We start from the raw sequence: 27,785 nt of genomic DNA on the forward strand, positions 1-27,785 counted from the left end.
ATCTTATTACGCACGGACACTCATCTATAGAGTTACACATACACAAACTTACACATGCAAATAAACTATCAAACATCCATTTACTTGCATATACAGCTATACACCCACCACTACACTTACTTCTACAGAATCGTACACATACTTACTCTCTTAAACAATCACTTATAGAAACACATACTTATTTATACAGGAACTCTTACAATCTCTCACTCTCATATATACTCACTTATATACATCAATACTCACATATACTAGTTTAACGCATATGTAGTTACTCATAAAGATACTATTGAGACAGTGATTCACTCACTAACACACCGATACACACACTCATCCACCCATACAGTCCTGCACACATGCTGTCTTCAAAACACATACAGTGAGTCACCCATTCATGCATCTATGCGGTAAGTAATACCCCCCACCAAACCATACAGACACTCATGCTGATACTCTAAAAACCAACTAATAACCCATATCGACACTCATGTAGCTAGTCACCAACCCATGCAGCCACTTATACACAAAGTGAGACACTGATTCAGATATTTTCATATTTAAAAATTACTCGCTAATATATGTATTCACTAAGACACACTTAATAAGTCAGTTATACAATCATTTTTACAAAAAAAGCATCCATTTAGACACTTATTTACATATTTTTTCTTCCATCTACCTTTTGATATACATATATAAAACATATTTATTTTTCAGAAAGACACACATTCACTGGATGATGTCATCAGTGATTTCATTTGAGATGTCATCAGTGATGTCATGAGTGATGTCACTGATCATGTCATGAGTGATGTAATATGTGACATCATCAGCAGTGCATTGCGTGCGCGCAAGTTATAGTTAGCTGAATTAACTATAACGGGGGAATTTCAATGGTTTTGTATGAGTGAAATGTCCAGCAAACTATAACATGTGTAAGGTTTTTTAAATGCTAATTCCTAACTATAATGTTTGTGAAACCTATGGTTTTTTCAGTGAATTTCTAAGGTTTTTTAAATGCAAATTTTTAACTATAACATGGCTGAAACCTATGGTTTTTGCAGTGAATTTCTAAGGTTTTTTTAAATGCTAATATTTAACTATAACGTGGCTGAAACCTATGTTTTTTTCAGTGAATATATATATATATGTGTACCACAGATAGAAGATAGAATTATGAGCACAGCTACTTCACAAAATATATACCTTAAATATAAGAGCACGGGTCAAATATTGATACGGATCATTTATCAACTTTTGTCTTCTTGTCGTTTTCACTTTATTACCTCTTGACAATATGGGTTCTTCTATAATGAGTACATAGAGAACATACCTACTGGAATGTATTTCTCTCCAGTATAATTTAAACTTTTACAGTTTATCGACTGGAAGTCATTAGAATCTCAATACTATCTTAGATCAATCAGACTAAGGGTGGATATAAGAAATTATTGTTATACAGGGACATAGAGTGTACGGTCTATTGGTGAGGATAAATGATTGATCAATATAGTACTATACTAGAATCAACCAATTTAACTCCAACCTCCAACTATATCTGTACCTCTGTCCTAAAATTCACCAATTTTTACTGATATCTCCCTTACTCTCTACTAATACCGTGTCTTCCAAACTACACCTTTTGAGTTCCCAGCAACCGTTGATCGAATTGGGTACTATACCCGAGATTTTGTACATAAAATGTAAACTCAATGCAGATCTGTTTGCCAATATACACCAAACATTTAGGAAATGTGCACAATAATTTATATATGATTTATTGCTATACTTTGTAAAACGGCACAAATGAGAAACTCTGTGTGTAACTTAACACAGAGTCTCTCTTCCTTTTTCATTTGTTTTCCTTACTTACTTAAGTGCAAAAAATGTCAGTGGTGGTCATGTGACCAAGAGCCTGTTGGCTCGAAACGCGTCTTTTGTTTGCCCAAATAAACAAAATCTGAACGTACCTGGTGGTGTGGCTTGTCATCTCTTCGTAGAGTTCGAGTAGATTGAGTGGATATATATATATATATATATATATATATATTTGTTTCGCTAATATCTTTGGTGGCATTTGATGAGGCTTCACAAAACTTTTTTTTTTAAATAATTCACCCAACTTAGCTCCTTCCTAGAAAGTTTTGGGGGTGATCTGTCAAGCAGGGGCCAAGAAAATATTGATTTCGCATTAATTCCTATAGTAAAATTCTGTCACAGCTCCAGAAAACAAGCATTTGCAATGCAATAGGTCTCGCATTCACACAAGTTTCAGCTATAGGCATTGTAAATGACAATGCCTTTTATTTATGTTTTGGGTTTTAAAACATAAATTAAAGGCATTTTCATTTACAATACTAATAGCTTAAACTCTCGCAAATGCGAGACCTATTGCTTTGCAATCAAAGTCCTTCTCAACCGCTTGTTAGATTGAAGACGTCGCAGGCAGGTCTCTTCCTCTGATATTTGCAAAGTAGTGATACATAGTGCAGTGAAGAAGATGTGTAAGTGTTGTATATTACACAGACACAAAGTGTGAAGTGAGAGTTACATATGAGCCGAGCTATAAACGCTAACAAAGCGCTGCAACACCTTTCACTCTGTGATTACACTGTCGCGGCTCAGGAGGAAGAAAGGGGGGACTATTTCCTGCCCTCTCCATGCTTGAGTGTGCAGTGTGGCATTGCGTAATGTTATTTCTTTGCCCTAATAAAAAAACACTCTAGCTGTAGTAGGACACTGGCTTCACCTCCTGGTGCAGGGCGGGCTGTGCTTTATGCAGGCATGAGGGAGGGAGGGATGGTCTTGGCTGCAGCTCCAGCCTCGTACAGTGCCTCTGCTATTACTAGTGAGCAAGAAGTGCTGAGGTGATGCTATTGGTATTGGTGGTGGTGGTATTGGTCGTGGTGGTGGTATTGGTGGAGGTGGTGGTATTGGTGGTGGTGGTATTGGTGGTGTTGGTGGTGGTGGTATTGGTATTGGTGGTGGTGGTACTGGTATTGGTGGTGGTTGTATTGGTGGTGGTGGTATTGGTGGTGGTGGTATTGGTATTGGTGGTGGTGGTACTGGTATTGGTGGTGGTGGTATTTGTGGTGGTATTTGTATTGTTGGTGGTGGTATTGGTGGTGGGGTATTGGTGGTGGTGGTGGTATTAGTGGTGGTGGTGGTATCGGTGGTGGTGGTATTGGTATTGGTGCTGGTATCGGTACTGGTGGTGCTGGTATTGGTATTGAAGGTGGTGGTGGTATTGCTGGTGATGGTGGTATTGGTGGTGGTGGTGGTACTGTTGGTGGTATTGGTGGTGGTGGTATTAGTGGTGGTGGCGGTATTGGTGGTGGTATTGGTATTGGCGGCGGTATTGGTGGTGGTGGTATTGGATAGGTGGTGGTGGTATTGGATTGGCGGTGGTGTTATTAGTGACGGTATTGGTGGCTTTTGTGGTGGTGGTGGTATTGGTGGTGGTAGTGGTATTGATGGTGGTATTGGTGGTGGTATTGGCGGCGTTGGCATTGGTGGTAGTATTGGTGGTGGTGGTATTGGTGGTGGCTGTATTGGTGGTGGTGGTATAGGTGGTGGTGGTGGTACTGGTGGTAGTGGTATTGGTAGTAGTGGTGGTGGTGGTATTGGTAGTGGTGGTGGTGGTATTGGTTGTGGTGTTGGAGGTGGTGGTATTGAGTGTGGTGGTGGTGGTAGTGGCATTGGTGGTGGTGGTATTAATGGTGGTGGTATTGGTATTGGTGGTTGTTTTGGTATTTGTGGTGGTATTGGTGGTGGTGGTATTGGTGGTGTGGGTATTGGCGGCGGTGGTATTGGTGGTGATGGTATTGGTGGTGGTGATATTGGTGGTGCTGATATTGGTGGTGGTATTGGATGTGGTGGTATTTTTGGTGGTGATATTGGTGGTGGTATTAGTGGTGCTGGTATTGGTGGTGGTGGTATTAGTGGTGGTATTGGTGGTGGCAGTATTTGTATTGGTGGTGGTACTGGTTGTGGTGGCATTGTGGGTATTGGTATTAGCGGTGGTGGTATTGGTCGTATTGGTGGTGGGGGTATTGGTGGTGGTGGTATTAGTGGTGGTGGTATTGGTGTTGGTGATAGTGGTGGTGGTATTGGTGGTGGTGGTGGTATTGGTGGTGGTATTTATGGTGGTGGTATTGGTGGTGGTGGTATTGGAGGTTGTATTGGCTGTGGTGGTAGTGGTATTGGTGGTGGTGGTAGTGGTATTGGTGGTGGTGGTCTTGGTGGTGGTGGTATTGGCAGTGGTGTTTGTATTGGTGGTGGTATTGGCGGTGGTATATGTGATGGTATTGGTGGTGGTGGTATTGGTGGAGGTGGTGGTATTTTTGGAGGTGGTTGTATTGACAGTGGTGGTGGCATTGGTGGTATTGGTGGTTGTGTTGGTGTTGTTGTTCATAAAATAGGCTTTTGAAAACAACCCATCAGGTGGCTTTAGTACAGATGACATGTAACAGAGATGTGCTGTTGTCAGCTTCAGTCCATTAGCACAGGATTATGTGCTACCTGGAATTCACATGACATAATTCGCTTTTCATTTCTAAATCCATTTTATTTGGGGGGTTGAAACAGATATGAGAAAATGCCGGGTTAAAGTGATTGAAAGCAGGTGCCGTGTTCCGGGGGCAGCCGTGCTGCTTAAAAAACGCTGAAGCAGCGCATCTCCGGCCTGCAGTAAGAGAAACTCAATCAAGTAAATAGTGCTTACAGACTAAATAACAGGTCCCGTGTAACAACCAAAGTAAACATGCCAGTCGCCATGGGAGGAGAGAAACATGCACATAGTTGCACTTACGGGAGACGCACCTTGATGCAAGTTTGACTACAGGGGTCTATCTTTTTTGCCCTTCTCCCAGTGGGAATTTAGGTTCCTGTTCTAGGGCTTCAAACTGAGCCCTTTTCTCTATGGAGTGTGACATAGGTCACCCCACCTAGTGGCATCTTATCACCACAAAGCTGGTAACAACATAGCCCTTTATTCCTTTTCTCTTAGGTCCTGATGAATGCCACAGACCCTACCGGGCCACACGGCAGAAACATGTCAACCGCACGTACAACGGTGAGGGGACAGTAATTTCCCCACTGCACCGTTCACTTGTTTTTAATACCATATAGCTGCCTCCCACATTAAAATTAATTTGGTAACTATAATGGTTTTGAAATCTCACTCACTTGTCACGGGCCCCCACTTGGTTTAGAAGTGCATTCCTGTCGTCAGGTGTATGCCCCCCTCCACCAAACCGAGTTTCTGGAGGGCATGGACTGGTCAATGATGAAGCATGACACCAGGTGGTGTGTGAGACCAGTCTGTCACATTTTGTAAGATGCCCACACTCACAATTTAAGTTTGACCTAGGTCACTACACTGGGAGTGGCCCCATTTTGTGGTGAACAGGGTACAAATGAAGGCAAGGCCATACTAAGGAGGGACTAACAAGCCTATTAAAAAATCAGAAGGCAGCATTTACGAAAGACGATGACACGAGCCAATGAAAAATATGGGAGGAGAGTGGCGCAGCTTCTCTCTCATACTCTATTACAGCAGTCTCACAGAGCAAGCGCTGAACCGAATTATACTATATTTGGCAAAGAGTTAGAACTGGACTACAAATGTGTGCTTTTTGTGGTGTGGTGTACATCCATTCAGCCATTTTTTGAGAAATGTGTGTTTTAACGTGGTGCTGGGGGTAGTCATGAAGGGGTTAACAAAATAGGTATAGCTAGACTATTGGTGTTCAAATATGATTTCATGGGCCACTTTAAAAGGTACTAGTTAATCATGATTGGCTGGCCACAACCTGTTCATTATGTTGTACTAGCCATTACAAGACTCAGGGACATTGTCCCTGTATTCTGAAAATGAATAAAAAATATATGAGGGCTGGGTGAGCACACCCTAACCCCAAGGAGCATGTGAGAGGGTTTGAAAAGGACCCCTTCCTCTTGATTGGCTGCCCACAAAATTGACAAGACGTTGTAGCAGCCATTACAGGACTCTGGGACATGTTCTCGTTGAAATGCATGTAGCGAAAGCCTGTTTCTGAAAGTCACATAAAAGGCACATATTAAGGGTGATAACGGATTTTAACTAAAAAAAATCATTTTGTTATGAATTGTGGGTGTTACAAGCTAATTTTACCCTGTGAAAAATGCTAATCCTCTGCTGTGATTTGAGGAACCATTTTAGAGAAAACTGTTTTGTTTAATGAATTTTTTATCGAGGTGATGGAAGGTGCTCAGGATTCTAAAATGAGAGCACATTTTCTTTAAGTTCAAACTATCTTCTTCACCCATGCGAGAATTAGGTCTTATTGTCCAAGTAAAGCATGCAATTCCGACAGCAACATGTATTTGAAGCAGAAGTCTGTCAGTTGATTCCCCAGTGTTGTACTTCAGTTTTTCACAGGGTTCTAATGAACAACTAGAGTGCTAACATTCTGTATATATGACAAAACTGTGGTGTGCCTGAAGCCATTTTGATGGAATCAAAACTGAAAAACTGAAAGCATTTCCCTTAGAAATGAACAAAATTAGTGTTTTGTTTTGCTATGGAAATTATGTTTAGTGCTGTAGAAAGCAACACTGACGACACATTTTCTATCAGTTCTCAAATATATTCCTCACCCATTTCAGTAAAGCATTCTAACATGCACACTGAAATGTACTGACTGCTGTGCTGAGTAGGGCACAATATGTGGCTTGGTTCCAGCATACTAGCTGTCTCTGCCTTTCTTGAGCTCCCACAAGGTGGCTTAAGTGGCCTAGATGATGGGATAATTCCCCAATCACTCAATTCAATTCAATTCAAGATAGCTTTATTCGGTGTTTTGGCAAAAAACCATAAAAGCATGACATACAAATACAAAACGAAAAGCAACTAAACAATTTTTCTTATATATAAAATTTCTTACAATAAAACCTGTCATCAAGATAGAATAGATAAAATTCATTAAATTGCATATATAAAAGTTCTAAAATTCATTTGCAGGACTCTTGGAGTTCATACAGTCTGCTACTGTATACGTATTATCCGGTGTTTATAAGGAACATTATAATACGAGTTTTCAGTTTTATGTATATCCAAGAAGACCTATATATTTCCCATGGACCCCCTACATTTTACGGTAAACGTCAGGAATTTTATCGCTGTCACTATGGTAACTTCATCTTGCAGCATGTATAATCTAAACAGTGCGGTTTTACAAGTTCTTACACCCCATGACTTTAGCAGTGGTAACAGATATCTTTTTCTCCCCCATTGATAATACTTACAGAAAAATATACAATGTAAATTTGACTGTCTAGATAAGTCATCACACGGGCATTTTTCCATGATTGCAGACCAATCATTTGTCATGGGGAAGGATACAAGCCTATAGAACGACTCCGTCCTCATTCGGGTCAGGAGCATTCTATGGTAACATGAATAGGTTGGTGCTAAATAAGCATGAATACCCGGACCATGTAAGATGTTACGATGTGCTACTATGGTAGATTTGTGCCCGTCTAAGTACCATCTTCGTTCTGTCAGTAAATCCAAACATGCCATTTTTAGGGATTTTTTTGATATTTGTGAGCATGTTATGGGGTTCGAATAGAGATCTGGTTTACCAATAGAAAGAAAGAACTTTTTCACATAGGCTAGCCATGGTTGTTTGGTGGACGCAGAATGGGTTAAACAGTCGTTAATTACTTCCCTATTGAACCCTGTATCCTCGCATGTCCAAATCTTATACCACAGCATTACTGGTGCTATTTTTATCAGGTCTATAATATGGACTCTGTCCAGTTCATTGTGGCACACAGTAGTGGACGTAGAGCGAGGAACTGAAAGTAGGTACCTAAGGAAAGCATTTTCCACTGTTTGGATCTGTGTACTATCTGCGATGCCCCATACACCCGCCCCATATACGGCGGTAGACACGCATTTAGCAGCATATATCTTCAGTAAGATGTTCACAGGTTTCCTGCCCAATCTTTTAGCAAAGTGTTTAAGAGCGCCTATTGTGCGGGCGAAGGCTAAGTTCCTCGAGGTTATTGCTGGGGACCATGTACCCTTATTATTAAATGTAATTCCTAAATAGGAAAAGGTTTTGGTCATCGCTATCTTACTGCTATTAACAAAGGTTTTGCAGTCTGGTATGTTTTTCCTCAAGGAGCATGTCATTGTAAATGTTTTCCCCTCGTTTATCTTTAAGCCTCTCGTGGACATGAAGGATGAGAAACCTGTTATGGCTTTCTGGAGACCTATCTGTGTGCGGGCCATAATCACCGCGTCGTCAGCATACAATAATAAAGATACTGGGGTACCATTTATTTTGGGATAATCAACTTTAAGATCATTTAAAACGTCTGCTATCTCGTTAATGTATAAATTAAAAAGGAAAGGCGCAAGGATGCAGCCTTGACGAACACCTTTTGCTATGGGGAATTTTTTTGTTCGCTCACCATTTTTCCCGTATCTGACCGCTGCCCCCGCATCTCTATATAGTTCCTGTATAAAGTGTAGGATATTTTTATCTATTCCCAACTTGGCCAGAGTATTCCACAGCACATCATGATCAAGGCAGTCAAAAGCCGAGGATAAATCGACAAAAGTAAGGAAGAGATTCCCTTGCTTCTTGCTAATGTACTTATTTATTATTAGGTTCAAGTTTAAACCCTGCTCTACAGTGCCGACTCCAGTTTTGAAGCCATACTGTAATTTGGAAAGAATCCCTTTATTTTTGGACCAAGTTTGTAGTTTAGTTAACAAAATTCTACCTGCCACCTTCATTAGTGTATCCAACAGGGAGATGGGGCGGTAGCATTTTGGGTCCTGTCTGTTCCCCTTTTTAAATATTGGAATAATTATGGCTTCATGCCAGGAGTCAGGAAAACCCATTATGCTATACGCATTTAGTACGTTTGCCAGTAATGGGGCCCACAATTCTACGTTGCCTTTAAATAAGTCAATGGGGACTCCATCTGGGCCAGGAGCTTTTAAATTTGCACTCTGTGAGATTGCTAATTCAACCTCAGGAGGGGTAAAAACTATATTTAGGGGGAAACTATCTTGCGTCGCCAATTGCGAGTTCTTCCTATTAAAGAAGTTATGTTCTGGGGTCATGTTTATTGCCTCTTTTTTATATAGCGAGGTGAAATAGTCCACCCAGGCATCTTCCATTATGGCTATCTCCATTGAGTCTGCCTTGTTGTCTGTGGAGAAAAAAGGGGCATTAATCTCCTTCCAAAAAGAGATATTATCCCTTATGGAACTTGCCTTTACTAGGGCTTCCCAAGCCTGGTTTTTGAGTTCATCCTGTCGTTCGCGTAGCGTCTGCTTATAGGCACGTCTTGCTTGCTTAATCACACTATTATCCTTTGGGAGTGTCTTTAAAGCCTGTACAAGATCTTTATGGGCTTTAGAGCAGGCGGAATTAAACCAGCCATGTTCTCTCTGTGCTATCCCTCTCTTTAATTTTTTTGTTAGTTTATCATTTATAGTGGCAGTTATGCTACCATACGCCGCTATAATTTGTTGGGGGGTGGTGTTAGGTTCTAGACATGCCATGAATTGCTTCATTTCTTTCTGGACTAGATCTTTTAGAAAGGTTATAGCATTGATTTTTCCCCACTTTATTGCATACCCATTTTTCCTTGCCAGTGACACCGAATGACCATGAAGGATACTCGGTATGCTTAACTCGGGACTCTCGTTCTTCTCGATAGAAATTGTGGTGCTGATCGGGAAATGATCGCTTAGTGCCAAGTCTTCCGTATTGAAAACCCCCAGGCAGCCCTGAATCTTATTGGTCACTAGGATATAATCAATTGTGGTTCCTGACCCCCGACCAAAGAATGTTGTCTGGAAGGCTACGTAAGGTTCACAAAGTTCGTTAGCGAACCCCATGTCCCAATCATGCATTAGTTTGTTAAGCATATTCCCAATAATGGAGTGTTCGAAATGTGTGGTGGGGTCTCCTCTTAAGTTATAGATTCCACAATTTTTTGTGGCACTATAGGGGCATAGGTGGCAATTATAATCGCCTACTACCAAAATACAGTCTGTGTTCTGGTTACCCATCAAGAGCATTGCATTAAGCTCCGCTATTAGGGCTTTGGGCTCTACTTTAGGGGCGTTTATATATATATTCACCACAAAGAGGGACCACCCCTTTGCTTTGACTGTAAGTCCCTGCAAGGATCTAGCCACTTCTACTGTGGATCCACTTGGCACATATGTAGTCAATTTTATATTACACAAATTGGAGGTAAAGATGCATAGGCCCCCCGACCCTCTACCTCGGTTACCCTGTATCGCCGGGATATAGTGGGTGCTGAAGCCCTCAATATGGGTTTCCTCCTGATCCCAACATTCCTGTAGGCAAACTATATCCTGTTTTGCCATAAATGAAAGGTATGGGTGGGCCCTTGCTTTATTACTCAACCCTGCAATATTCCAGGAGGTAATTTTCAAATTTAATTTGTATCGGCTGGGTTCTGTTGCCACTATCTGGGGAGTTGGGCTCTCAACGCCCACTAAATTGAGTCCTTGCTCCCTGTATGTTTGGGTGGAGGTCTGCGGGGTTGTGGGGGTACGAAGTGTATTCCGTAATGGAGGATCAGATGTATACCCTGCTGATGGACTATTAGCAGTAACAAACTGCTCTACACTATTACAGGTTTCTACAAGAGTGCCAGGAATTCTAATTTTAGGGTTTATTGTCATTGTTGGTCAATCGACCATATCCAAGCAGTCGTACCTATTCCTCGTGGGGACCCCCCTCCAATAATCAGGGTGTGGGATCTCTCTTCTCGGTGGCCATTGATGATTGTCCCACCCTCCATTCCAATGGTTTTTGCTGTTCCTGTTCCTGCTTCTGTTTCCATTATAATGCCCCACCTGTGTCCAGGACCAGTCCTGTGCTTCCTCCCAACCATTTGTGTCACCGTAATTTGGGATATTTAGTGGGGGATAAAAAAAGGAAAGACGTTGTACGTCAACGCCCCCCCTTTTTTCTAAAGCTGGCCATGAAGAGATGTAATCAGCTGTTTCTGGGTCCTCACAATTTAGTACGATACAATCGCCCTTTAGAGTTTTTTTGGTTTCGCCAATCCAGAACACTCTCCTCATGGATACAATTCTACCATGATTGTATGGGTGAAGAGGTCTGTTTTGGCTTAACCACTGTAGTACCTTGTTACGGAGGGACCAAGGAGGTTCATCCGCACCATCAGCCAGCTCCGTGACCCCTGTAAGTATGACCGTATACGGGGTCGCCTCAGGCGGCAGATGTATCGGACGTCTATACCTTGGGGCCCTCCTCTCATTACCTTGTGACTGAGATGGTTGGATTTTTTGGGATGTCGGTAGGGTGTCCTTTTGTTTTACTGTTTGGCTAATGGACTCCACTGGGGCTGGGGTTTTTTGAAAGTTCCCGGTGGGGCCTTTCCGTTTTCCTGTCCCTTCTGTTATCACGGGATTTGGGGTGGTTTGTATGTTTTGCCTATCAATTTTTTGAGTTTCTAGGTTAGAAGCTCTTTCAGGCGGGTGAGGCTTGGGCTGAATGCCTGGTGGGGGCGGGCATTGCGCCTGCGTATTTGTGTCATTTACAGACCCGGAGCCCTTAGCAAGCGTACCCAATGTGTTTTGCTTAAATACTGGGACATTTAATTTGGCTAGTTGTTTCTCTATGATCATAATGCTCTTCTCTAGGGGTTGCAAATGATGTTTTAACAAACGCCCCATGCTATTCGTGATAAAGTCGTGTAATGTTATGCATGCAGAGCATGGTTTCTGTATATCTACTCCCAATGTATGTGTCCCTGACAGCTCTCTAGGGCAGGGGTCATGGGGTATCGTTATGCGATCAGCACCGTTATTAATAGAAATTAGTTGGCCTGGCAAGATGGTGTCAGTGGTGGATTTAAGAGAGGTCTTGGTGTTTTGCGGGGCTAGTGTTGCCTCATCTATGGTCTTATCCGTCTTTTTATTTACCCTCTTTGCTATGGCGCCCTCCCGATTACCCATGGGGTCAAGGTCTACAATATCTACGCTGTTCTGTTCGTTTTGGGAGAATTGTAGATCTGGTGTGGTTTCCAAATCCTCACAGGAGTTAGACCCCAAAGAGAGTTGGGTAGCGGATAAATCAACGCTATTTGGGACTGTGTGAATTAGTACATTCGTGTTGTCCACTTGCTTCAGCAGGGGGGCAATAGGACCCTTTTGGGGAGTTTGTGCAGACGCCAGAGGCCCCATGGACGACCTTCTTGCGACCTCCAATTCATGGGATACCCTTCGTTGTAATATCTGTATACTGTTGTCAATGACCTCATGAGTCTTAGTAATAAATAGGTCTAGTGGGCCGGTGATGTCAGTTAGGCTGGAGGTTTTTTTACTTCTAGTCCGTTTATTCATTATGAAATAGAAACGAGTGCTACAAAGCTTCTAGTGTATATGAAGTTAATACAATAGGGATAATCACAGGCAAAAATGGAATGTAGCTGTAAATGAAAATACCGTGGCCCAGTCCAGTCCTGCACAGTCTGTAACGGGCTGAAACGGGCCCGCCCTTGGCCCGGGCTTCGCCCGGCGTCCCGCGAGACGGGGGTGGCCTCAGATTTAAGCGCCGCCTGGCGCGTGAATGACGCGGACTGCGTCTCCTGGAATTCTGGGTAGTGTAGTTTATGACCACACACCGCGCTCCGCTTGGCGGCCGGACCCGGTGATGTTACTGGGGTCTGGCGGCGGGAGGCGGGCGGTCAAAGCAGGCAAGGGTTCCAAGTGGAAAAACGAGGAGTGCTCTTCTCGTCAAGGGCTTTCAGCAGAAAACAGCTTGTGGCAAGTTCCCCCCCTCGACCGGGGTGGCCTCAGATTTAAGCGCCGCCTGGCGCGTGAATGACGCGGACTGCGTCTCCTGGAATTCTGGGTAGTGTAGTTTATGACCACACACCGCGCTCCGCTTGGCGGCCGGACCCGGTGATGTTACTGGGGTCTGGCGGCGGGAGGCGGGCGGTCAAAGCAGGCAAGAGTTCCAAGTGGAAAAACGAGGAGTGCTCTTCTCGTCAAGGGCTTTCAGCAGAAAACAGCTTGTGGCAAGTTCCCCCCCTCGACCGGGGTGGCCTCAGATTTAAGCGCCGCCTGGCGCGTGAATGACGCGGACTGCGTCTCCTGGAATTCTGGGTAGTGTAGTTTATGACCACACACCGCGCTCCGCTTGGCGGCCGGACCCGGTGATGTTACTGGGGTCTGGCGGCGGGAGGCGGGCGGTCAAAGCAGGCAAGGGTTCCAAGTGGAAAAACGAGGAGTGCTCTTCTCGTCAAGGGCTTTCAGCAGAAAACAGCTTGTGGCAAGTTCCCCCCCTCGACCGGGGTGGCCTCAGATTTAAGCGCCGCCTGGCGCGTGAATGACGCGGACTGCGTCTCCTGGAATTCTGGGTAGTGTAGTTTATGACCACACACCGCGCTCCGCTTGGCGGCCGGACCCGGTGATGTTACTGGGGTCTGGTGGCGGGAGGCGGGCGGTCAAAGCAGGCAAGGGTTCCAAGTGGAAAAACGAGGAGTGCTCTTCTCGTCAAGGGCTTTCAGCAGAAAACAGCTTGTGGCAAGTTCCCCCCCTCGACCGGGGTGGCCTCAGATTTAAGCGCCGCCTGGCGCGTGAATGACGCGGACTGCGTCTCCTGGAATTCTGGGTAGTGTAGTTTATGACCACACACCGCGCTCCGCTTGGCGGCCGGACCCGGTGATGTTACTGGGGTCTGGCGGCGGGAGGCGGGCGGTCAAAGCAGGCAAGGGTTCCAAGTGGAAAAACGAGGAGTGCTCTTCTCGTCAAGGGCTTTCAGCAGAAAACAGCTTGTGGCAAGTTCCCCAATCACTCAATCGTAATCAATTTTGTTTTTACAACTTTGTTTAAGAAGAACTTTTTATTGGTAATCGTCATTACTCTGAGTACAGGTTTCGTCATCAAATATCTGGGATCTTCCTCTCCCCTTCCCTTGTTTGTTGCCATCTTGTGGTAATAGTTACATGACTTCCTGGGACAGGGTGGAATGTATTGATACGAAGGGGCACAAACTAGTTTCAGACAATATAAAAAAGGCCTTTTATAAAGTAATAGAAGCCACAAACAAGCACCTTTCATACTTAACTGACAAGACAAGCCTTGCACTCAGATGTCACGCCTGCACAGTGATAAATTCCTATAAAAAAACGACTGCACCAGGATTACCTTACAGCACACTTCTCACCGAATATAAAACACCAGTTCATGCAGTACTGTTTCGTAAAATGGGAAACAAAAGATCTAATGTCATCCTGGAAGGAACAGACATCGAACAAAGTATGTTGCTTATGCAAATATAAGGAAGAAAGTCTTGCATACATATTCTGCGTTTGCCCGAGTCACCTGACAGGAAGGAAGAGAATGCTGAAAAGAGTTTTATAGAGCTAGAAATACAAACAGAACATGCAGGCAAGCGGTAACCCATTGGCTGGGTGGCTCCTCTATATCGTTTATATGACGGGGAGTAAATTCATGAAAGTAAACATGAAAGCACTTAAACAATCAAAGTAGGGCACCAGCACCTCGACAAAGAACTACAACTGGGAAGCATATCCGGAAGATTATCAAATGAATAAAGCAAAACAATTGTCTTTGTATCAAGCATCATCACTTTAACCCAGGATTTAGGTAACTTACAAAGCAAGAACAATAATTACTCTGAGCAAAAGAACTGAAGGTCAATCAATAGAAATTAGTGTTGTAAGAGCGATTGAACAAAAGAACAAAGACAGCGCACTTTAAAGCCCGGGACAAAATGAAGGAAGACATTCGAATGAAAATGTACCTCAGCAAAATAGCACTTTAAACATTAGCTCTTGCACTTTAAATAACGGGACCGCACAAAGACCTGAGGAAAATGGTTACGCTCAGAGAAGCAAGTTTTTAAAGAACAATTATTCGAGTCAAGGCCTCACAAGAATTGCAATAATGATATTTTTATATTCGCTTTAATTTGGAGTTTTTGTGTCCGCTTTAAAAGACTGGTCAGGAACCCACACTTAAATCAAATTTTATGAAATGTAAGGAATGAATGATTGTGTAATGGTCTTTATTGACTAAATACATAAATAAATAAATACAAAATACAAATATCAAGTTTCAAGTTTATTTAAATTTGATATAGACCTCAACTGAGGTCAACAAATACACAAACATAGTTTTAAAACATTAATCATGATGCCCTTCATATCAGCTTTAAGCATTTATAATTAAAAAAAATTATCATAATAGACTTTAAAACAGCTTTAGAAAACTCTTTAAGAATGTATACAATTGAGAACAGGTAAATTCATCCGGTGGTGATTTACAAAGCTTAATTAGACCTTGTGTGGAAGAGACATTGTATCTGAGGCAAATGGGCCTTAAATACCTCCGCCGGGCTTCTACTAGGTTTGGATTAGGGTAAACAGACCATACATGAGGTAGATCTTGTATTCCTCCCTTACACAAGTAACTGAGCTCTGTTGTGTTTTCAGAGTTATTCCACTTTGCTATGTAAACTTTCAGTAAAAGAATACAGCGCCGTACCCTATGATCTAGTGAAAAAATAAGTATATTTCTCAGGGGATTTATAGTCTATATTTTTTCATATTGTGTATAGTGTTTTCATTGAAAACATAGTTCTACATCCAGGTCAAAGCTTAATCTCGGTGTCAGGTTCTTTAAAAAGAGTTTCAAGTGTGCCAGTGTCTCTGAAAGATTCCAATTTTAAAATGTGCCTTAAAGAACCAGAATCAGCGTGTAAAAGATTATATGCCCGTCTTATTATATTCGAGATAGCCCTAGCATATGTACTAGCTAAGGAGAGCTCAAGGCAAAGTCCTTGGACCGGAACCGCTTGATTTACTTTTACCAGGTCCGTAGAAGATTCCCTTCTCATTTTTACAAATTGCAAAGTTTTAATATGTATATACTCCAGTGCATACGTTAAAATTGGAGGGATTTTCATACGATAGACCTCTAGCAAAGGTTGAAAGTGCATGTTTCCAGACGAAGAGTATAGCCTCAGCAGGGCCCCTACATGGGCATCTGCCTTTAGCCTTATGTGATGTAGATGGGAGGAATTCTGTAAAGTTTGGGAAAAAATTAAGTAAGTGTAGTCTTTGACGGACTCTAATGGTTTTCCCCCCAATGTCCAATTAAAAGGTCGTAGTTGCTTTTTTCCCCTAAAAGGTAACATTTTGGTTTTCGAGTTGTTTGGGACTAGATAGTTTTCTTTTGCATAGCCATTTAGTGTGTTTAAGTTTCTTTGGAGTTCTATTGGTATAAGATCTAATATCACAATGTCGTCAGCGTACATTAGAATATGTATGTCACTCAGTGCTAATTTCGGTGGAAAATTGTTTACTTGAGTAAAATACTCCGGCAGGTCGCCTAAATAAAGAAAGAATAACAAGGGGGTGAGGAGACAGCCTTGTTTTAGACCGTTTGACGTGGGAATTGGTCTAGTTAAACCCTTTACTCTCCCCATTTGGACTCTGCACCATGTTTCTGTTTAGAGGGATTTAATTATTGTCAGTAAGTCATGTAGAATTCCCAGCCTCACCAATTTCTTCCAGAGTGTTGACCTGTCAAAAGCTGTAGTAAAATCAATAAAAGCACAGTATACAGTCTGTAATTTTGACACAACATATTTGTCAAGAATCATTTGTAAAATTGCAATATTATCTGTTACTGAATGTTTTGAGCTGAATCATCACCCCACTGGAAAAGGCCCAGTCCTTCAGATGGTCCAGAACACAGGCTGCAAAGATCTTTCCCATTGCATCCAGTAGAGCGATTTGTCGATAGTTACTTGGATCTGTTCTGGAGCCTTTTTTTAAAATAGGGACAACAATACTCCCCCGCCATGATTTTGGAATATCTCCTGTTGCAAAACAGTGAAGAAATAAGGGGAATCAAAATTTGCTCCACTCGTCTAAGTTTGATTGGAGAACCTTAGTCGGGATGTTATCTGGTCCCAATGCTGCTGAAGATCTTGCGGCCTTTATAAAATTAACTATTTGTTTAGTTGTTAGGACTATTGTGTCAACATTTGACCGATCCTTCCCTTGAATCTGCTGATGCAATTTTCCTGCCTTCCGTGAGTTAACTTTGTAGAAATTAAAGATGTTTTTCCCAGGCTGATACGGACACTGGGAGTGCTTGTATAGGTTTCCTGATACCCATTTGTTTGGTGGCTAAGCTCCAGAATGCTTTACTGTTTTTACTTTTTTTTTACTGCCATTTGAATGTCTGCCCAATTTTTGTCTTTTTGCTCTTGCTTTTTTTCACTTTTTTCCGTTTTCATGTTTTTTTCAACGTTTTTATTTCTTCCTGTCTTGTCCCAGAGAAGTGTCGAAATTGTGATCTAATCAGATTATTTAATTTTACTGATTCATATTCTGTGCTCATTCCTTTTAGCTGACTCCTTCTCTTATCTTGCCGGTTTGAATATTCCTGAAGGGATACGACGACAGAGGACACTGTATCTTCGTAATTCATTATAGAGTTTACTTCTTTATTGCAGGGGTCAAAAGGCCAGATGTAGGTAGCCAAATACCGGTCGGTAATGGCCGAAATTCGGTAATTTCGGCCGCTACCGACCGATATTTGGAAATTGAGATGTAGGTGCCAAACAATTCCCGAATCGGTAAATATGAGTCGTATTCTTCCGATTCAGTATTTACCAAATCCTCATTTACCAAGTTCTTATTTACCGAATCGGTAAATAAGAAATGGTAAAAAAGGTCCATCGAGATGTAGGAAACCCAAAAACTACATAATTTCATGAAATTCGGTGTTTAAGAGTCGGTATTTACCATGGATTGAAAGCAGGTGGTAACCAGGTGTAGGCTATAAAAAGGGCCCAAAATGCAACAGTTTGACCAGAATGGCGGCATTCTACGTGATTGCAAGGTGGCTACGGCTACAGGCAGCAGGAGAGAGGGTATGGAGAAGGGAGGAGCTGGTCTACAGGTAGAGGATCACCCTATTCCAACTGACTGAGCCAGAGATACTGCAGAGGTACAGGCTACACCCCAGAACCATACTGGACTTGATTAGGGACCTCCACCCATACCTGGGTCACCCAACACCAAGGGCGCATGCCATCCCACCCCATGTGCAGGTGCTGTGTAGCCTACACCTGCTTGCCTCAGGGAGCTACCAGAGTGTGATTGCTGCAGTTGGTGGTGTGTCCCAGAGCTGCCTGTCCCGTTTTTTCCGGAAGTTCCTTGCGGCCATGACACAGAGAATGCATCATTACATCCGGTTCCCTGACACACCTGCGGAACTTGCCAAAACCAAAACTGATTTCTATCAACTGGCACACTTCCCTCACGTGATAGGATGCATAGATGGCAAGATGGCACCCACATTCCACTCTGTCCACCTGCAGCCACTGAACACATATACAGGAACCGTAAGTCAATGCACTCCATCAATGTGCAGGTGATATGCAATGCTGGCAACATCATTACAGACATTGTGGCCAACTTTCCTGGGAGCACCCACGACTGCTACATTTTCCAGAATAGTGGTATGTTCACACTCCTTGTTGCTGGAGAGTTTGGGGACGGATACCTGCTAGGTAACTAACTGTGACAAACCCTGATAGTCATGGCAGATGAATGTATCATGAGTATGCAACTAATGGACCTCTCTTTTCCACCTAGGTGATAGTGCATATGCCCTGCGTTCCTTTGTGCTCACACCCTACCTCAATCCAACTACCAGGAGTGAGAGGCGTCATAATGTGGCTCACAGGTCTACTGGCAACGTAGTAGAGCGCACATTTGGACTCCTCAAGAGCAGGTTCCGCTGCCTCCACAAGAGTGGAGGTGCACGCCAGTACACCCCATCCTGTGCTGCAAGATGATAGCGACCTGTGCCATTTTGCACAATCTTGCCACCAAAGAAGGCACAGAGGTGGAGCTAACACATCACGAGGATATTGATGATGACCAAGAACAGGCAGAGCCCCATGCAACAGGAGCAGCAGCAACAGATGGGAGATTGAGACGGGCAGAGATCACACGTCGATATTTCTAAGTAATTAATGAGACACAGACAGGTGTAGTATGTGAAGTATGTAGTTTAATTGTCACTACAGCATGTAAAAGATTCAACACCATTGTCCTACAATGTCTGTGTCCATGACTGCGTGGTCACAGTTCACCTTACTGTGACCTGTCCTGTGGGGTCAGGCCATTTTTAACGTTTGCGCCCATGCACTACAGTGCGGGATGCACGAGGCTGAGTCTCAACACTTTCAGTGGTGCCTGGGTCAGAAATATTGCGCCTGACGCTCCTACGCTTCTCAGGGACAGGAGTGCTGGAGCCACTCCTGCTGGTGGACCCTTCTGTTTCATCCATACCAGTGTCTCCAGCAGTGCCTGCCTGGTTCCTGAGCATTTGCTCCATGGCAGAGGTGACTCTCCCCATCCCCCTAGATAAATCAGTGCAGCAGTGAACAATTGCATCCTGCATTGCTACAGAACGCCGGCACAGCAGTGAGGTTGCTGTGACAAAGCGGTTCAGGGCTTTAGTCTGCTGCCACATACACTGGCGCTCCCTGCGCCGCTCAGAATGGTCCCTATCCAATTTGTCACACAGAGCACTCATGTACTGTGTGATGTCTGTCATCCCCTTTGCAATTTCCTGCATGCTCCCAGCCATGTTGCCAATTCCATGGTCAATGTTTGAAATTTTGCAATTGATGCTGTGCACCTGCCTGTGCACTGCCAACATTGCCTTCGCCTGCAGGCGCTGCACCTTTACCATGGTGGCCTCCAGTTCACAGAAGACCCCCTCTCCTTCCTGGCCTTCACCTCTCTCCCGTGACCTTCGGCCAAAGACACTGGCCCGCACAGCGCCTGCAGGTGAACGACACTGCTGCCTAGCCTTGTCAGCCACAGGTGGATTTCTCTGTATTTCACCCTCCTCATCCTCCTCATCTGAGGTTTGCAGGATCCTCAGAGGGGGCACATCAAGCCTCCTTGCCCTTCCCTGCACAGGTGACTGTGTTGTTGGTGTTGGGGAAAGTGCTGCTTCTTCCAACTCTTGTGTCCCAAACAACAGAGGTGACTGAGGCTGTGGTGTTGTGGCTCGCTCAGGTGTTGACGCTTCCTGGGATGTTTTGTTATCTTTCTCAATAGCGCTGTGACCTGCACTTTCTTTTTTCTTTTCCCTCTTTTTAGGTGCTGGTGCCCTCTCCTCCCTTTCTGGTGTTGTACTGCGTGAGGACTCTCCTGTGAAAAGATATGGACATTGGGTCAGTGGTGTCGTTCACCTGTGTGTCACACATTAAATTACAATTATCTCACACAATTGCCTAGTCTACACCAGCTGCTCGAAGTTGTGTCTGGCACGCCTTGCTGAATTCTATGGTGTATGCATTGAATGTAGGTACCTATGACTACGTCTCCCATGATGCATTGCTGGGCATCAGTAAAACCTCTTCTGGAGTGTTTTGCTTACACACACAGTGGGGAAGGGGGACAGGGAAATGGGTGGGGATTAGTGTCCATGAATCTTACCTTGCTTCTTTGCAGCTCTGGCAGAGCTATCTGTGTCCCCAATTCCATGGATGCTTTCTTGCTCCAGGGTGGATTCCACTAGCTCCTCAAGCTCTGTTAGTTTTGGAGCTCTGTTTTTCCCCCACCTCTGACTCCAGCTTCCTTTCTTTGGGCAGCAACTTTCTTCTTTGTGATGATGCGCAGGTCGTACCATCTTTTCTTGAGGTCATCAATCTCCCTGTGCGTCACCCCAATGGCATTGACCTTTGTGTGGATGTCAAGCCATGTATTTCGTTTCACAGACTCTGCAACATGCAGAGACTGTTTTCCGAAAATTCTGGTGTGGTGCTTGACCACCTCTTCAACAAGCACCTGCAGTTCTGCAGGGCTGAATTTTATCTTTCTCCTGCGATCTGCTGCATCCTTCTGGCCATCCTGGGACTCCATTCTGGTGATCAGGTAAGCTCAGGGAAGCCTGCTCCTCTCTGTTTCCTCCTGCTCTGCAAACAGTTCAGTTGCTCTGCACCTGCATGGGTGTGGCCACTCCCAGGTACTGGGGAGGGATGGTTGCATCTGATTGGTTGGATCCTTTGTAGCTTTGTTGTGGGGTGTGGTGGGTGTTCCTGATTGGTTCACAGGCTCACATGGGTTCTTTTTCATATTTCCGAATCGGTATTTACCGATTCGGTAAATACCGAATCGGTATTTGCCATTCATTCCTATGGGCCAGGGAGTGTATAGGAATGAATGGGTATTACCGATTCGGAAATTACCGATTAAGTTTTCCGAATGATACCGATTCTGTCATTTTTACCGATTTTTTAGCTACATCCCGTTTACCGCTTTTTGAATACCGATTCGGTATGAGTCGGTATTTAAGAGTCGGTAATCAGGATTTACCAACATCTTGCCCAAAAAGCATAGCAGAAATTGCGGTGTTTGTTATCTCAATTGCTTTATAATTCCCAATAATCCTTCAGTTTTTTTGATCTATATTGACCATGGGGTAGTAGATTGCAAAGAGACTTTTATTTCCAAAGACAAAAAGGGCTTGATCGCTTTCGTTTGTGCCCTGTATGTTCAATGATTGAACGTTTTGAAAAAACTCCACGCTACAGATTACATCGTCTAAGAACGATTAACTGTGGGTACCAAACCTAGTGTAGGTGGCCAGGTTTTCCCCTTCTAATCTTCCATTTTAAATGACTTTGTTCACTACGATCACTTGAGACAGTAGTAATTTCCCTCGTTTATCTGCTTTTATCTTTGTTGAAAATAGTGGTTTTGTGATAAAACAGGCTTCCTCTTATCCATATTTTCCCCCATTGTCCAGTAAAGTATTAGAGATTTTCCAATGGAAGTCTCCAGCAATTAGTACTGGTGGGTAGCCTTTAGTGGCCATTGCTGTTTCCTCGAATATTTTTACTAGTACAGAGTCGTAGCGGGATCCCAGCGGGATATAGACATTGAAGATTAGCAAATCCTGGATAGTATTCAAGCTTTTGTTTCGATGTTTAATCTTGATGCACTGAGCATTTTGGAGACACAAATCGATGACTTCTAGATCCCAATAGATTTCTTCCTTGAGAAGAATTGCATTGGCCCCTTTTTGTGGCCTCAGCTGCGATGTCGAACACAAATTAATTTCTTTGAGTAAAAATGTCTACAGACCAGGGTTCTTGTAACAAGAGTAAGTAAGTAATACTTTATTGTACAGTTAATAAAAACCTTTAAAAAACCATCAGCAGTAAAAATAAATATTTATAGCAGCATGGATGGTGGTATTTTGAAGTAGGTTAAAGAGAAAAAAGAACTTCAGTTTGGACTATGTTACGAAGTGCAATTAAAAGATGATAAAAAGAAAGGAGTGCTCGTCCGCCACTGAGTAGTCATGTATTTCTGCGGAGAGGGTTTTTTTTGTCTGTCCTGGCCCCCGTTCCCATTCAAAGGTATGTTTGCAGTCACCATTCCCTTTTAGAAGGCAGGCAGACCTTTTCCCTGAGTGCTCATAGCTTTTGGTGATAATATGTCAGTGTTTTAATTCTATTTAAGTCTCTGAGCAGTCTTAGTGTTTTGGCTCTAGCAGTGTAGAAGGTGTGCTGTCCGTGTCCGTTTGTTCTTTCCTTGTATTGGTTCTGGTTTCTACAGCTTCAAGGTATTTTACCAGTCGGCAGGCCATTTGAACTTTGTCGCCTCAAAAGCAAGCCAGGGTTGCTTGTCTGCACGACCTGATTCCTTTTTTTATGAATAGGGGTCTCAGCAGATTCCTGCGGTCTTGCTGCAGCTCCTTGCAGATGGTGATGAGGTGTACGATGTTTTCCTCATGAATTCCACACAGGCGGCATTTTGCTGGTATTGGGGGACGCAGCCAAGGGGCCATATGGTCCGATGAGGGTAATACTCCTAATCGAAGTTTTAGGAATGATTCTTCTGTTTTTTTGGTGAAGCTGGTCAAAAGGTTTGCCTGTGGTGTAAGTTTATTGTAAGTTTGTACTGTCAGCCAGCCATGTGCTCGCTCCGTTAGTGAGGCTTTGTCTTGTAAGAGAGATTCTTTCCTAACAGTGTTGTTTACAGCTTTTTTTAAACCTGCCAGGTTCCCTTGCAGATCACATAGTTGACTCGCCCCCAGTTGTTTTATTGCGTCCACTAGAAAGAGTCTTGCTGGGCAGTTGTCTTTACTTTGTAGATCTTTCCAGAGGAGTGCGTTAAGGGTGTTTGCCTCCCCTCGGCTGATTTTGTACCAGGTCTTGAGGTATGCTCCCTTGCGTGCAAGCTCTTCCTTAACATGCCCAAATTCGAGTCGTATCTGTGCCGGAGAAGTATATATCGGGAGGCCAAACATAATCCGCATTGCTCTTGTTACTACTCCTTCTAAAGTTCCGGCATCCCTGCCTCTCATTGCTTCGCTTCCATATGTGATGGATGGTATCAGTTTGGCTTGGATCAGTTTTAGGAGTGGGGTGAAGTTTGGGCCAGTGATCTTGTTTTTTAGGTTCCTTATGGATACAGCAATCATTAAGCCTCTCTTTTTTATCTCTTCACATTGTGGTTTGAAGCTACCCCTTTGGTCGATAGTCACTCCCACGTAACGATATTTGTTTGTGTCCAAGTTCCAACTGAATGTTGGTGTCTTCTTGCGGTAGTTGAGGTACATGACTTTTGTTTTACTGTAATTAATGCTGAGTTTGTTTGTTTTGGAGTATTGCGCGGTAATATCGAGGAGCTGCTGTAGGCCGATCGGAGTCCGGCTGATTAGCACCAAGTCATCAGCGTAAAATACGTTAGACAACTGATTGCCCCCTAATTTTGGCGCGTGTGAGTTGTTTTCATTTAGTGTGGTTGATAGTTCGGCCATAAAAAGGTTAAATAGAATTGGCGCTAACACGCATCCGTGCTTTACTCCTGTGCTGGTTGGAATTTTCTTGGTTAAAAAGTCTCCGATTCCTAATTTGACCTGCTGATGTTTCTTCCACCCACGATGCCAATTCCTGAAGTAAGAGGCCCGCGTAGTATTTTGCCTCGTTGTCTAGTAAGGCTATTAACCGATAGCTTCTTGGATCTTTTCTGTCACCTTTTTTAAATATCGGTGAGATTATTGCCCCCCTCCATGATCATGGAATTATCGAGGTCTGCCATATTTTTTCAAACATTGGTTTGAGAGTGGTTGCACAGTATTCTGGTTCTTGTTTGAATATAATTGGAGGTATGCCATTAGGGCCAGGGGCTCCCTCTGTTCTCCCTTTAGAGATCCTATTGCCTATTTGTAAGGTTGTGATTAGTAGTGCTTCGTAATTTGTCGGGTTTCTTTGGATGGGGACATGTGTTCTTTGCTCCTGATATTGGCGTTGCCAGTTTCTTTCCATGATTCGTTGGTGTCGCTGAAGTGCGTGCTAATATGGGTTGTCCAGGCCTCTTCCGTCACGTGGGATTCAATCCCCTGGCTTTGCTCGTTGATCAGGTCATTGATCTTTTGCCAGAACTGTGCGCTGTTATTTGTTTTGGCATCATGTAGGAGTTTTCCGAAAAAAGGCCTTGTCTGCATCCTTTTTTAGTTGCCATATTAGTTTCCTGCGGTTGCCTTTTAACTGTCTCAGCGCTTGGCAAGCAGAGGGGTCTATTTTTGCTCTTCGCAGGGTGTGATTAATCTGCGTCTTCAGTTTTTTTTGCCTGGTGTCGTTTCGGAAAATTATGATGGCTCTTGTGTGTCTCATTGCTGCTCTTTCTTGCTCGTTTTATGTGCACTTTTCTTTCAGCTGTGTCTCTCATTTTTTTTTGTGAATGCCTCCCAGCATGTTATCAGGTTTGGTTATGCGGACTGCGCTTCAACAAGAGCTTGTTTCGCTTGCACTAAAAGATTTTGTGGGTCGGTGACTTTGCATTTTAACAAGAGAATATATGGGGAATTTTCTAGGATAAGGGCTAGCTTTTTTCTGCTTTTCCCGGCGATATTCCAAAAATCAATTGTTAAACTTCTGCTAAAAAGGAAGTGTCTGTGCGTTTCCCTGTGTATTGCTCTTCAAGTTGCCTGAAATCCAGGACCTGGGATTTTCTTCCAGTTGTGGCTCAATTTTTAAAGGAGCCTAGTTCCAAATTTGTTGCTCACCTTCGTTGATCAATATTATTAAGGATCCTTCCGGTATGCCTATTTAGGTTTTTGGAGTCCAATTCACCTGGTTATGCTGAGAGTGAAACTTACTCTTGTTGTTATCGTTTGACCTGTTGTACTGTGTAGCCTTTACATTAACTTCAGCCACGCCAAAACCATTTTTATGAAGGATGTCTCTCTCTTTTAGAATGATAGATGGAATAACTTTTGACCAAAACTCCACAGTTGCCACCGTTAGATTGAGTTTATTCGGAAACGCTACTAATTTTATTTCTAGAGTCTTGAGTGAATAAAGTTGATGAATCATATGCAGTACGTTTAATATTCTCCCACGATTTAAAGGAATTATGTCACAGGGGAATAGGTCTGTTAATTCAAGCATACAAGAGACAATTTGGTCTCCCTTTCCATATGTGTTTTTATTAAATCAAACTTCGTCTTGACAATCATGACAACCATAAGACAGCAACCCCACATCCATATAATTATCCATGTTTTATTATACAGTTCTTATCTTGACAGTACTACACTATGAACTGAGTAAAAATTATACAATTTCTCGTATTCATTCCTATTCCTCTTCCCCATTTATCTCATCGTCTGAACTATCTACATTGGTTTCTGGCAATGGATCACATATTTCTCCGCGGTATGTATTCCAGGCTGCCCAGATTTTGTCCCATTTGCGCGGGTTTCCCCTGGTTGCGTACACTGTGTGTTCTGTGATCATTGCAAGATCCATGTGTCTACACCAAGTTGCTAATGTGGACAGGTCTGCCGCACCCCATTTCTGCGCTATGTCCCTTTTAGCAATCATTAGGCCTAGCGTGACCCATGTCTGCCCTAGGCGAGTAAGATCATTGGGATCCCATATATTTAAGAGACATTTCCTCGGTTCTGGTAGGAGGGACACTTCCAGCGTTTGTGATACTGTGCGCAGCACCTGCCTCCAATATTCTACTACAGCTGGGCATTCCCACATAGTGTGGAAGAAGGTACCTTCCTCCCCGCACCCTCGAAGGCAAAATGGATGCTGTGCCCTTTGTAGCTTGTGTAAGATGGTTCTAGTATAATATATACGATGTAGGATTTTAAGCTACACCAATCTAAGCTTGGCTGAGATTCCCACTTCCTTAGGCGACGCCAGGGCGTTTGTCCATTCTGTATCATCCAAGTCCCCTACGTCCGCCGCCCACTTCTCCCCCCATAGTGTAATTGTAGGGTCCGGTAAATTGTTGATTAGCTTTCGGTATGTGAGTTATGTTGCACGTTTTTGCATATAATCAGTGAGTAAACGGTCTTCTAGCGGTGACGCCTCCGGGACATCAGTATCTGGTGGGAGCGCTGCTAATAACGTATGCCTGATTTGTATGTATCTATAAGTTTCGGTCGGGCCCAGTTCGTAATGTTGCTGAAGCTGGGCAAATGGGATTACTGGCCCTTTATCCCATAAGTCTCCCACTGTGGAGATGCCAATACTGTCCCACTGCAAAGCCCTTACTGCGTCTCAAGAGTCCCAAAGCCCTGGTATCCCAGAGTGGGGTAAGTTTAGTTATAACCCCTTTCCATCCTAGTTTTGCTTGCGCTGTGAACCATAATGCGACCGTTTGTTTTGTGGGCCCCTCCAGTTTCGAGGCGATTCTCCTGTTATAGAGCGCAGCTAGCATGTTGTCCAAATTCAACTGCGCCCTATCCGCCCTATACGCTGGATCGTCTTGGGGTGCATGGATCCAGTAATTGAGGGTTTTAAGTTGTGTTGCCCAGTAATAAAGTTGTAGGTTCGGTAGCGCTATCTCCCCCGTCATACCAATCTCTATGCAGCTTTATTTGCGCAATACGTGCTGGGCGGTTGCCCCATAGAAGGTTCGAGACTTGGGCTGCTATTTGTTTGAAATATCTGGGTGAAAACGGGTAGGGCGTATTGTCAAGTGCGTAAAGAAATCTTGGCAGTGCCATCATTTTATATAATGCTGCCCTCCCTAGAAGTGTCAGGGGCAGAGACGCCCAGTGTATGACATCACGTCTCAAACGTTCCAGAGGTGGAGCCAGATTTTTCGTGAAGAAGTCCGTCGCTTCCCTGGTAATATGAATTCCTAAATATTTGAAGGAGTCTCCTGCTCGCACAAGCGGGCACTCATCATGAAGTGAGGGCTCTGGGCCTTTCAGAGTGTTAAGTACCGATTTGGACCAATTTATTGTGTATCCCGACACTCTCCAGAGTGTATCGCAAATTGTAAGGAGTTCTGGTATACTGCGTTCTGGGTCCATCAGATATATTCACATGTTGTCAGCATAAAGCGAGAGACGGTCTTCCCACCCCTCCCTCCAGTTAACTCCCTTCAGTAGCGGGGTCGCCCTAATTAACTTTGCCAACGGTTCTAGCACCATTGCGAACAGCAACGGCGATAGGGGACACCCCTGGCGCGTCCCCCTTGCCAGTTATATTTTATGAGATACATGGCCGTTAGCAGTAACTTGAGCCAACGGTTTTGTATATAAAAGTCGTATCCAAGCCCTAAACTTAGGGCCGAAACAGTGAAAAAATATTGCCATTCCACCATGTCAAATGCCATTTTCGCATCTAATGAAAGTATCACCGTTGGTTCTGATAACTTCGAGGCCC

The sequence above is a fragment of the Lissotriton helveticus genome, chromosome 1_1 (genome assembly GCF_964261635.1).
Source record: "Lissotriton helveticus chromosome 1_1, aLisHel1.1, whole genome shotgun sequence".
NCBI lineage: Eukaryota > Metazoa > Chordata > Amphibia > Caudata > Salamandridae > Lissotriton > Lissotriton helveticus.